This window comes from Oncorhynchus gorbuscha, linkage group LG16, assembly GCF_021184085.1.
Source record: "Oncorhynchus gorbuscha isolate QuinsamMale2020 ecotype Even-year linkage group LG16, OgorEven_v1.0, whole genome shotgun sequence".
Taxonomy (NCBI): domain Eukaryota; kingdom Metazoa; phylum Chordata; class Actinopteri; order Salmoniformes; family Salmonidae; genus Oncorhynchus; species Oncorhynchus gorbuscha.
This window is the reverse complement of record NC_060188.1, coordinates 61,360,863-61,373,699: the sequence shown is the minus strand read 5'-3', so window position 1 is coordinate 61,373,699 and position 12,837 is coordinate 61,360,863.

The window sequence follows — 12,837 nt, the reverse complement described above, 5'->3', positions numbered from 1 at the left end:
TATGGGCAAATGAACGGTCAATAAAATTCCCAGCTGTGCCTGAATCTACTAGTGCATTATGCTGGGAAAACTCAGGAAAAGTAAAAAACACATACATGTGAGCAACTGGGGGCTCTGGGTGAGCCTGGTGCCGACTCACCTGGGGTGACACGATAGTGCCCTGCCTGCTGCCTCGACTCCCTGAGGAACCCCCCCCCCCCAGCACCGACCAGCAGTGTGCCCTCTGCGGCCACAGTTGGTGTAGGGAATGGCCTCTCCTCCGGTCGCCCTAAATGCAGCACCTCCCAGCTCCATGGGCTTCGGAGCAGAGGTGCTGGGGGATGGAACTGACAGGCCCTGATCCGGACATATTTGTGCAGACTGCACCGGTAGTGATCGATCAGGGCCCTGTCGTTCTATTTCACGCTGGCGGCCAGGAAGTCCAAAGTGAAATCCTGCGCGCTCCTCGTCCCCTGCCTCAGGTGGAACAGACGTTCACCCACCGCTCGACCCTCAGGCGGGTGGTCGAAAACTGCCCAAAAGTGGCAGGTGAACTCTGCGTAAACTCCAGGGCTTTGCCTGAGAGGCAGGAGACAAGGGCTCTCACGTGCCGAGGGACCCGGGTGTACGGTCGCCAGGTAGAGCTCCAGCTGGAGTTGCAACCCCTGGCATCCGACAGCCGTCCCATCATACTCCCTCGGGAGCGCGAGCCGAATCCCACTTGGACCGGGTGAAGGATGGGTGGACAGTGGGGCCTGCTGTAGTGGGGCTGGTGGAGGTGCTGAACGACCTCCTCCTCTCTCCCAACAATCCATTGTCTGCAGCACGCGATCCATGGCGGTGCTCAGACGTTGCAATATGGTCGCGTGCTGCTGGACGCGCTCCTCTATCGCCATAGGGAGGGCGTCTGCTCCTGCTGACTCCATTCTCAGGTGAGTAATTCTGTAATGAGGTCTGTGTGTTGCTTGTGTATAGGAGTCAGGCGCAGGACAGCAGACATGAGTAAATAAATGTAATTTACTCAAAAATAGACCAAATACAATAAATTGAGCCCTCAATTGAAACCAGGTGTGTAAGACAAAGACAAAACAAATGGATAATGAAAAGTGGATCGGCGATGGCTAGAAGGCCAGTGACGTCAACCGCCTTTTCATAGCTCTTTGTCATGAAAAATTCTTAATTCTTAATTCTTTATTTTGTTATTTCTTCAAACAATCAATCTTTATTATCAATAAAAATTGCAATAATTAAGCTGGTCAACGACCACCCATCGGTAATCTTTGAGAGCCCAACGTTACAGAGGAATCATGGGTCTTATATTGCAAACACTAAAATGCTTAGTCGTGGCTGGTTCAATCCTTCCCCGGCAGATATGGGCATCATCTTGGGTTCATCTTGTGAGTTATGTGAACTGGGTGTTGTTTTACCCCCAGGCTTAGTTTCTCAGATTTTAAGATGATTAAAGACAAAGAGGGGTTTGTTCTACTCCTCCAGGCTATCTCTATCTCGGTCACACACAGGCCAACTCATTCTATGGAATGCAGGCTGTAGGTTTTATCACCAAGCCATCCCAAATCAGTTGCTAGCTCCAAGTCTCAGAGGCCCAACTTAGTCACACTCACACAGATGAGAAAGTAGTCATCAAAGCTATTCGAGAATCTTGTCATTTTTGTACCATATCTGTCACACATGTCTAAAACAATTATCTGATTACAAAATATTCCAGAATGGTTATTTTTTTAAGTGACAGGCCAAATTCTAATGTAAAGTCCCATACTGGACGCTTCCGATTAGAGAGTATATATGAAATCTGGATTCAGTGTGACAATTATTCTTCAAACATATTCACTTTATCTGTGGCCTGCAGAATTCTGGCCCATTGCATTTTCCATGTCTTGTCGGGTTGTTCAGTTTTTTACTTTTTTGGGATCGCTTATGAAGAGGTTACAGTGTATTTTAATTATAACTCAATAAACAATATAAACTATATATACACAAAAGTATAACGACACCCCTTCAAATGAGTGAATTCGAAATGAGTGAACAAAATTTAGCAAACATCCATGCAATCTCAGTGAAGAGCTCAGTGACTTTCAACGTGGCACCGTCATAGGATGCCACCTTTCCAACAAGTCAGCTCATCAAATTTCTGCTTTGCTAGAGCTGCCCCGGTCAACTATAAGTGCTGTTATTGTCAAAGTGGTAGGCCACACAAGCTCACAGAACAGGATCGCTGAATGCTGAATGAAACACTAGCTATGAGTTCCAAACTGCCTCTGGAAGCAATGTCAGCACAAGAACTGTTCATCTGGAGCTTAATGAAATGAGTTTCCGTGGCCAAGCAGCTGCACTCAAGTTTAAGATCACCATGCACAATGCCAAGGTTCGGTTGGAGAGGTTTTAGAGCCACCATTGGACTCTGGAGCAGTGGAAACGCGTTCTATGGAGTGATGAATCACGCTTCACCATTGTGGAGTCCAACAGACAAATCTGGGTTTGGTGGACACCAGGAGAACGCTACCTGCCCCAAATCACAGTGCCAACTGTAAAGTTTGGTGGAGAAGGAATAATGGGTCTGGGGCTGTTTTTAATGGTTTGGGCTTGGCCCTTTAGTTCCATTGAAGGAACATCTTAATGGTACAGCCTACAATGACATTGTTGACATTTCTGTGCTTCCAAGTTTGTGGCAACACTTTGGGGAAGGCCGTTTCCTATTTCAGCATGACTGACTCCGTGCACAAAGCGAGGTCCATACAGAAATGGCTTGTCGAGATCGGTGTGGACGAACATGACTGGCCTGCACAGAGCCCTGACCTCAATCCCATTTAACACCTTTGGGATGAATTGGAACACCGACTGCGTGCCAGACCTAATCGCCCAACATCAGTGCCTGACCTCACTAATGTTCATATGGCTGAATGGAAGCAAGTCTCCGCAGCAATGTTCCAACATTTAGTGGAAAGCCTTTCCAGTAAAAGGGGGCCCAACTCGGCATAGGCAATGTGCAATAGATGGTATAAAACACAGTATATACAGTTGAAGTCGAAGGTTTACATATAACTTCGCCAAATACATTTATTTATCACATATCTTTGACATTTAATCAGAGTAAGCATTTCCTGTCTTAGGTCAGTTAGGATCACCACTTTATTTTAAGAATGTGAAATGTGAGGATAATAATAGAGAGAATTACTTATTTCAGCTTGTATTTCTTTCATCACATTTCCAGTTGATCAGAAGTTTACGTACACTCAATTAGTATTTGGTAGCATTGCCTTTACATTGCCTTCCACAAGCTTCCCACAATAAGTTGGGTGAATTGCGGCCAATTCCTCCTGACACAGCTGGTGTAACTGAGTCAGGTTTGTAGGCCTCCTTGCTCACGCATACTTTTTCAGTTCCGCCCACAAATGTTCTATAGGATTGAGGTCAGGGCTTTGTGGTGGCCACTCAAATCCCTTGACTTTGTTGTCCTTAAGCCATTTTGCCACAACTTTGGAAGTATGCTTGAGGTCATTGTCCATTTGGAAGACCCATTTGCGACCAAGCTTTAACTTCCTGACTGATGTCTTGAGATGTTGTTTCAATATATCCACATCATTTTCCAGCCTCATGAAGCCATCTATTTTGTGAAGTGCACCAGTCCCTCTTGCAGCAAAGCACCCCCACAACATGATGCTGCCACCCCCGTGCTTCACGGTTGGGATGGTGTTCTTCGGCTTGCAAGCTTCCTCTTTCTCCTCCAAACATAACGATGGTCATTATGGCCAAAATTGTACATTTTTTGTTTCATCAGACCAGAGTACATTTCTCCAAAACGTATGATCTTTGTCCCCATATGCAGTTGCAAACCATAGTCTGACTTTTTATGGCGGTTTTGGAGCAGAGCGGCTGAGCGGCTTTTCAGGTTATGTCGAATAGGACTCGTTTTACTGTGGCTATAGATACTTTTGTACCTGTTTCCTCCAACATCTTCACAAGATCCTTTGATGTTGTTCTGGGATTGATTTGCACTTTTCGCACCAAAGTACGCTCATCTCTAGGAGACAGAATGCGTCTCCTTCCTGAGCGGTATGATGGCTGCGTGGTCCCATGGTTTTGATAGTTGCATACTATTGTTTGTTCAGATGAATGTGGTACCTTCAGGCATTTGGCAATTGCTCCCAAAGATGAACCAGACTTGTGGAGGTGTACAATGTTTTTTTCTGAGGTGTTGACTGATTTCGTTTGATTTTCCCATGATGTCAAGCAAAGAGGCACTGAGTTTCAAGGTAGGCCTTGAAATAAATCCACAGGTGCACCTCCAATTGACTCAAATTATGTCAGAAGCTTCTAAAGCCATGACATCAATTTCTGGAATTTTCCAAGCTGTTTAAAGGCACAGTCAACTGAGTGTATGTAAACTTCTGACCCACTGGAATTGTGATACAGTGAATTATAAGTGAAATATTCTGTCTGTAAACAATTGTTGGAAATATTACTTGTGTAATGCACAAAGTAGATGTCCTAACCGACTTGCCAAAACTATAGTTTTGAAATTTGTGAAGTGGTTGAAAATGGGTTTTGATGACTCCAACCTAAGTGTATGTAAACTTCCGACTTCAACTGTTCATGTGATATGAGTAATGTAATATATGTAAACATAAAAAGGGCATTATTTAGAGTGGCATTGTATAAAGTGTCTAGTGATCCATTTATTAAAGTGGCCAGTGATTGGGTCTCAATGTAGGCAGCAGCCTCTCTGAGTTAGTGATTGCTTTTTAGTAGTCCTATGGTCTTGAGATAGAAGCTGTTTTTCAGTCTCTTGGTCCCAGCTTTGATGCACCTGTACTGACCTCGCCATCCATATGGTAGAGGCGTGAACAGGCAGTGGCTCGTTTGGTTGACGTCCTTGATGATCTTTTTGGCCTTCCTGTGACACCGGGTCCTGTAGGTGTCATGGAGGGCAGGTAGTTTGCCCCCGGTGATGCATTGTGCAGATCACACCACCCCCTGGAGAGCCTTGTATTTGAGGGCGGTGCAGTTGCCATACCAGGCTGTGGTACAACCCGCCAGGATAGGATGAGTTGTATCAGGATGCTCTCGATTATGCATCTGTAAAGGTTTGTCAGGGTTTTGTGTGACAAGACAAATTTCTTCAGCCTTCTCCATTGCTGTCCCTTCGATGTGGATAGGAGTGTGCACCCTCTGCTGTTTTTATTTTATATTTAAAGAAAATATTTAACCTTTATTTAACCAGGTAGGCCAGTTGAGAACAAACTCTCATTTACAACTGCGACCTAGCCAAGATAAAGCAAAGCAGTGCGAAAAAACAACAACACAGAGTTACACAAACAAACATTCCATCAACAACACATTAGAAAATAAAACTAGAAAAAATTATGTACAGTGTGTGCAAATGTAGAAGAGTAGGGAGATAAATAAATAGGCCATAGAGGCAAAATAATTACAATTTAGATGTAATACTGGAGTGATAGATGTGCAGATGATGATGTGCAAGTATAGATACTGGGGTGGTTGGGTGTGCTTTTTACAGATTGGCTGTGTACAGGTACAGTGGTCGGTAAGCTGCTCTGACAGCTGATGCTTAAAGTTACAATTCGTTCCAGTCATTGGCAGCAGAGGAAGGAAAGGCGGCCAAAGGAAGTGTTAGCTTTGGGGATGACCAGTACAATATACCTGCTGGAGCGCGTGCTACGGGTTGGTGTTGCTATGGTGACCAGTGAGCTGAGATAAGGCGGGGCTTTACCTAGCAAAGACTTATAGATGACCTGGAGCCAGTGGCTTTGGTGACGGATATATAGTGAGTGCCAGCCAACGAGAGCATACAAATCGCAGTGGTAGGTAGTATATGGGGCTTTGGTGACAAAACAGATGGCACTGTGATAGACTACATCCAGTTTGCTGAGTAGAGTGTTGGGGGCTATTTTGTAAATGACATTGCCGAAGTCAAGAATCGGTAGGATAGTATGTTTTATGAGGGTATGTTTGGCAGCATGAGGGAAGGAGGCCTTGTTGCAAAATAGGAAGCCAATTTTAGATTTAATTTTGGATTGGAGATGCTTAATGTGAGTCTGGAAGGAGAGTTTACAGTCTAACCAGACACCTAGATATTTGTAGTTGTCCACATATTCTAGGTCAGAATCTTCCAGACTAGTGATGCTAGTCGGGCGTGAGGTTGCGGGCAGACATCGGTTGAAGAGCATGCACAGAGTTTTACTAGCATTTAAAAGCAGTTGGAGGCCACGGAAGGAGTGTTGTATTATGGCGTTGAAGGTTGTTTGCAGGTTTGTTCGCACAGTGTCCAAAGAAGGGCCAGATGTATACAGAATGGTGTCATCTGCGTAGAGGTGGATTAGAGAATCACCAGCATCAACAGCGACATCCTATATACAGAGAAAAGAGTCGGCCCAAGAACTGAACTTTGTGGCACCCCCATAGAGACTGCCAGCATTTCGGACAACAGGCCCTCCGATTTGACACACTGAACTCTATCTGAGAAGTAGTTGGTGAACCAGGCAAGGCAGTCATTTGAGAATCCAATGCTACTGAGTCTGCCGAGAAGAATGCGGTGATTGACAGAGTCGAAAGCCTTGGCCAGGTCGATGAAGACAGCTGCACAGTACTGTCTTTTATCTATGGCGGTTATGATATTGTTTAGGATCTTGAGTGTGGCTGATGTGCAGTTTCCCGAAGTCCACAATCTGCTTTTTTTTGTTGACTTTGAGTGAGAGGTTGCTTTCCTGACACCACACTCCGAGTGCCCTCACTTCCTCCCTGTAGGTTGTCTCGTTGTTGTTGGTAATCAAGCCCACTACTGTTGTGTCATCTGCAAACTTGATGATTGAGTTGGAGGCGTGCATGGCCACGCAGTCGTGGGTGAACAGGCAGTACAGGAGGGGGCTGAGCACGCACCCTTGTGGGGCCCCAGTGTTGAGGGTCAGAGAAGTGGAGATGTTGTGTCCTACCTTCACCACCTGGGGGGCGGACCGTCAGAAAGTCCAGGACCCAATTGCACAGGGTGGGGTGGAGACCCAGGGCCTCCAGCTTGATGATGAGCTTGGAGGGTAGTATGGTGTTGAATGCTGAGATGTAGCCAATGAACAGCATTCTTACATAGGTATTCATTTTGTCCAGATGGGCTAGGGCAGTGTGCAGTGTGATGGCGATTGTGTCATCTGTGGACCTTTTGGGGTGGTATGCAAACTGAAGTGGGTCTAGGCTGGCCGGTACGGTGGAGGTGATATGATCCTTAACTAGTCTCTTAAAGCATTTTAGAACTGAGTGCTATGGGATGGTAGTAATTTAGTTCAGTTATCTTTGCCTTCTTGGGTACAGGAACAATGGTAGCCATCTTGAAGCATGTGGGAACAACAGATTGGGATAGGAAGTGATTGAATACGTCTGTAAACACACCAGCCAGCTGGTCTGCGCATGCTCTTGGGACGTGGCTAGGGATGCCATCTGGGCCAGCAGCCCTGCGAGGGTTAACATGTTTAAATTGTTTTCTTAAGTTAGCCAAGGAGAAGGAGGGGGGGGGGGCGCAGTCCTCATTTGCAGGCCACAATGGTGGCACTGTATTATCCTCAAACCAGGCAAAGAAGGTGTTTAGTTTGTCTGGAAGTGTGAAGTTGGTGTCCATGACATAGCTGGTTTTCATTTTGATTTTCATTTCCTGTAGACCCTGCAACATACGTCTTGTGTCTGAGCCATTGAATTGCGACTCCACCTTATCCCTGTAGTGGCATTTTGCTTGTTTGACTGCCTTGCAGAGGAAATAACTACACTGTTAATATTCAGTCATATTCCCAGACCTCTTTCCATGGTTAAATGTGGTGGATCGCGTTTTCAGTTTTCCGTGAATGCCGCCATCCATCCACGGTTTCTGGTTAGGGTAGGTTTTAATAGTCACCGTGGGTACAACATCTACAATGCACTTCTTTATAAACACACTCACCGAGTCAGTGTATAGGTCGATGTTGTTCTCTGAGGCTGACCGGAACATATTCCAGTCCGAGTGATCAAAACAATCTTGACGCTTGGCTTCCGATTGATCGGACCAGTGAATGGTTCTCGTCACTGGTACATCCTGTTTGAGATTCTGTCTATAAGACGATAGGAGCAAGATGGCGTCGTGGTTGGATTTGCCGAAGGGAGTGCGGGGGAAGGCTTTGTATGCATTGCGGAAGTTAGAGCAGCGTTGGTTGAGGATTTTGCCCATGTGCGTAGCGCAATCAATATGCTGGTAGATTTTAGGCAGCCTTGTTCTCAAATGTGCTTTGTTAAAATCCCCAGCTATAATAAATGCAGCTTCAGGATATATGGTTTCCAGGTTGCATGTAGTCCAGTGAAGTTCCTTGATGGCCATCTTGGTGTCTGCTTGAGGGGGAATGTACACAGCTGTGACTATAACTGATGAGAATTCTCTTGTTAAGTAAAATGGCCGGCATTTGATTGTAAGGAAACATAAGTCGGGTGAGCTTGAGTTCCTGTATGTTGTTATGATTACACAATGAGTCGTTAGTCATGAGGCATACACCCCTGCCCTTCATCTTCCCAGAGAGGTGTTTAACTCTATCGGCGCGATGTATGGAGAAGCCCGGTGGCTGAACCGATTCCGACAACATATCCCGAGAGAGCCACGTTTCCTTGAAACAGAGAATGTTACAATCTCTGATGTCTCCCTGGAATGCAACTATTTAATTAAATTAACTTCCTTATTTACATGACGGTTCATGTGACTTGGTTACCATCAGGTACTAGCCAAGTAGCTAAGTCATTCAACAAATCAAATCTATCGTCATCCGTCAAAATACCAAAAAATGATAACCCAAGTTATGACATAGCAAGAGGGTTATCAGACCTTTCCAGACCTCTCCATGGAAGCAACAAGTTTTTAAAATTGTTTTTATGGTCAGACCTAGGTAGCAGCCAATGCAGCTGGAGAACATGCTAGCTAAGCTAGTTAATGTAGGAATAAATAAAAAATCTGCATACGCAACACGCTCAAGAATAACTATGCTACCCCCTAACATGTTCATATAAACACGTGGTGTAGTTTTAGTATGTTTCTCTGACTCCTTACCTATGAAAATAGTCATATTAGCAGTACTTGAAACAAGCTACTGAATATAAGATCAGCGTCAACTCACCATCAGTACGACCAAGAATATGATTTTCGAGACGCGGATCCTGTGTTCTGCCTTTCAAACAGGACAACGGAATGGATCCCATGCAGCGACCCAAAAAAAACGACTCAGAAAAAGAGGGAAACGATGCAGTCTTCTGGTCAGACTCCGGAGACGGGCACATCGTGCACCACTCCCTAGCATTCTTCTCGCCAATGTCCAGTCTCTTGACAACAAGGTTGATGAAATCCGAGCAAGGGTAGCATTCCAGAGGGACATCAGAGACTGTAACGTTCTTTGCTTCACGGAAACATGGCTCACTGGAGAGACGCTATCGGAGGCGGTGCAGCCAGCGGGTTTCTCCACGCATCGTGCCGACAGAAACAAACATCTTTCTGGTAAGAAGAGGGGCGGGGGCGTATGCCTTATGGCTAACGAGACATGGTGTGATGAAAGAAACATACAGGAACTCAAATCCTTCTGTTCACCTGATTTAGAATTCCTCACAATCAAATGTCGACACCATTATCTACCAAGAGAATTCTCTTCGATTATAATCACAGCCGTATATATCCCCCCCCCCCAAAGCCGACTCATTGATGGCTCTGAACAAACTTTATTTGACTCTTTGCAAACTGGAATCCATTTATCCAGAGGCTGCATTCATTGTAGCTGGGGATTTTTAACAAGGCTAATCTAAAAACAAGACTTCCTAAATTTTATCAGCATATCGATTGCGCAACCAGGGGTGGAAAAACCTTGGATCATTGTTACTCTAACTTCCGCGATGCATATAAGGCCCTGCCCTGCCCTCCTTTCGGAAAAGCTGACCACGACTCCATTTTGTTGATCCCTGCCTACAGACAGAAACTAAAAAAAGAAGCTCCCACGCTGAGGTCTGTCCAACGCTGGTCCGACCAAGCTGACTCCACACTCCAAGACAGCTTCCATCACGTGGACTGGGATATGTTTCGTATTGCGTCAGATAACAGTATTGACGAATACGCTGATTTGGTGTGCGAGTTCATTAGAACGTGCGTTGAAGATGTCGTTCCCATAGCAACGATTAAAACATTACCTAACCAGAAACCGTGGATTGATAGCAGCATTCGCGTGAAACTGAAAGCGCGAACCACTGCTTTTAATCAGGGCAAGGTGACTGGTAACATGACCGAATACAAACAGTGCAGCTATTCCCTCCGCAAGGATATCAAACAAGCTAAGCGTCAGTACAGAGACAAAGTAGAATCTCAATTCAACGGCTCAGACACAAGAGGCATGTGGCAGGGTCTACAGTCAATCACAGACTACAAGAAGAAAACCAGCCCAGTCACGGACCAGGATGTCTTGCTCCCAGGCAGACTAAATAACATTTTTTGCCCGCTTTGAGGACAATACAGTGCCACTGACACGGCCTGCAACGAAAACATGCGGACTCTCCTTCACTGCAGCCGAGGTGAGTAAGACATTTAAACGTGTTAACCCTCGCAAGGCTGCAGGCCCAGACGGCATCCCCAGCCGCGCCCTCAGAGCATGCGCAGACCAGCTGGCCGGTGTGTTTACGGACATATTCAATCAATCCCTATACCAGTCTGCTGTTCCCACATTCTTCAAGAGGGCCACCATTGTTCCTGTTCCCAAGAAAGCTAAGGTAACTGAGCTAAACGACTACCGCCCCGTAGCACTCACTTCCGTCATCATGAAATGCTTTGAGAGACTAGTCAAGGACCATATCACCTCCACCCTACCTGACACCCACTCCAATTTGCTTACCGCCCAAATAGGTCCACAGACGATGCAATCTCAACCACACTGCACACTGCCCTAACCCATCTGGACAAGAGGAATACCTATGTGAGAATGCTGTTCATCGACTACAGCTCGGCATTCAACACCATAGTAGCCTCCAAGCTCGTCATCAAGCTCGAGACCCTGGGTCTCAACCCCGCCCTGTGCAACTGGGTACTGGACTTCCTGACGGGCCGCCCCCAGGTGGTGAGGGTAGGCAACAACATCTCCACCCCGCTGATCCTCAACACTGGGGCACCACAAGGGTGCGTTCTGAGCCCTCTCCTGTACTCCCTGTTCACCCACGACTGCGTGGCCACGCACGCCTCCAACTCAATCATCAAGTTTGCGGACGACACAACAGTGGTAGGCTTGATTACCAACAACGACGAGACGGCCTACAGGGAGGAGGTGAGGGCCCTCGGAGTGTGGTGTCAGGAAAATAACCTCACACTCAACGTCAACAAAACTAAGGAGATGATTGTGGACTTCAGGAAACAGCAGAGGGAACACCCCCCTATCCACATCGATGGAACAGTAGTGGTGAGGGTAGCAAGTTTTAAGTTCCTCGGCATACACATCACAGACAAACTGAATTGGTCCACTCACACAGACAGCATCGTGAAGAAGGCGCAGCAGCGCCTCTTCAACCTCAGGAGGCTGAAGAAATTTGGCTTATCACCAAAAGCACTCACAAACTTCTACAGATGCACAATCGAGAGCATCCTGGCGGGCTGTATCACCGCCTGGTACGGCAACGGCTACCCTCACGTATCTGAAATTACATGATCAATTAATGTTTACTCATCATGGAAAGCTTGCTGAATAACTTGCTGAATAACTCTGATGATATAACTAAAGTGCGCAATTGTTTTGCATGGGATAATCTGAAATTTGTAGTTGTGACTATACTCTTCAAGAGGTGATGGTATTACAACCAAATAGTTAAGATTTATTTAACAATCCCTTGAAAACAACACGCAGTTAGATGTCAATGGTTTTAGCAGAGCTGGGGGTCTCCATGCCCCCCAGCAGGCAAATTGAATGCTCTGCAACATATTGTGACGTTTTATTGATAACGACCTACAGAAACTGAGTGCTGAATGATGACTGGTGTAATTTTCTTTCTAAGTGAGTAGATACAGTAAGATGTTATTGAACACTTCAAAATTAATCATGAAAATGCCATGATTAAGAAAAATAATGAATAATGATGAGTAAGAAAGTTAGAGGCTACAAAAAAACATGCTAATCTCTCATCAATACTAATACCATGGGAGATTTGCATTTGTTGTGGGGGGTAGGATCTTAGTTCCTCTGTAACTTTCTCACATTTTATCATTCACAATTCATTCATGATTATCCATAATCATAGCAACCACATTAATGCAGACATGTTGAGAAACATCTTCTATTCTTACTTACTTCCTTTCGTAGGTCTCTTTCCTCCTTCCCTAGCTTCCTTCCCTATCTTCCTTTTTTAGCATTCTTTCCTTCTTTCCTTTCCTAGCTCCCATTCATTTTTCATTTGACACAGAGAATAGACATATTTTCCCTGTCTCTCCTTCTCCTGTGGGGCAGCAATACCTCACTTACTCATGCTTCAAAACCAGCTAGTGAAGGGAGAGATGTGGATGATGTGTTCATCTGATGCCAAGATTAGACACATCTTCCTTGTCTCTCCTTCCAAAAGTTTGGAAAATATACACTAACACTATCAACACCAGGTAGAATTCTCAGGTTTTGACCTCCTGTTGTTTAACTACAGTTTCCCCTTCTTACTTACAGTGGACTCACCAAAGGAGGTTGGTGGGAGGCGATATAGGAGGATGGGCTCATTGTAATGGCTGGAATGGAATCAAATGTTCATGTTATCCAGCACGTTGGTGACTATAACTGTAATACTGGCAACAATTTAATTACACTGTTTTTGCCCAACGTT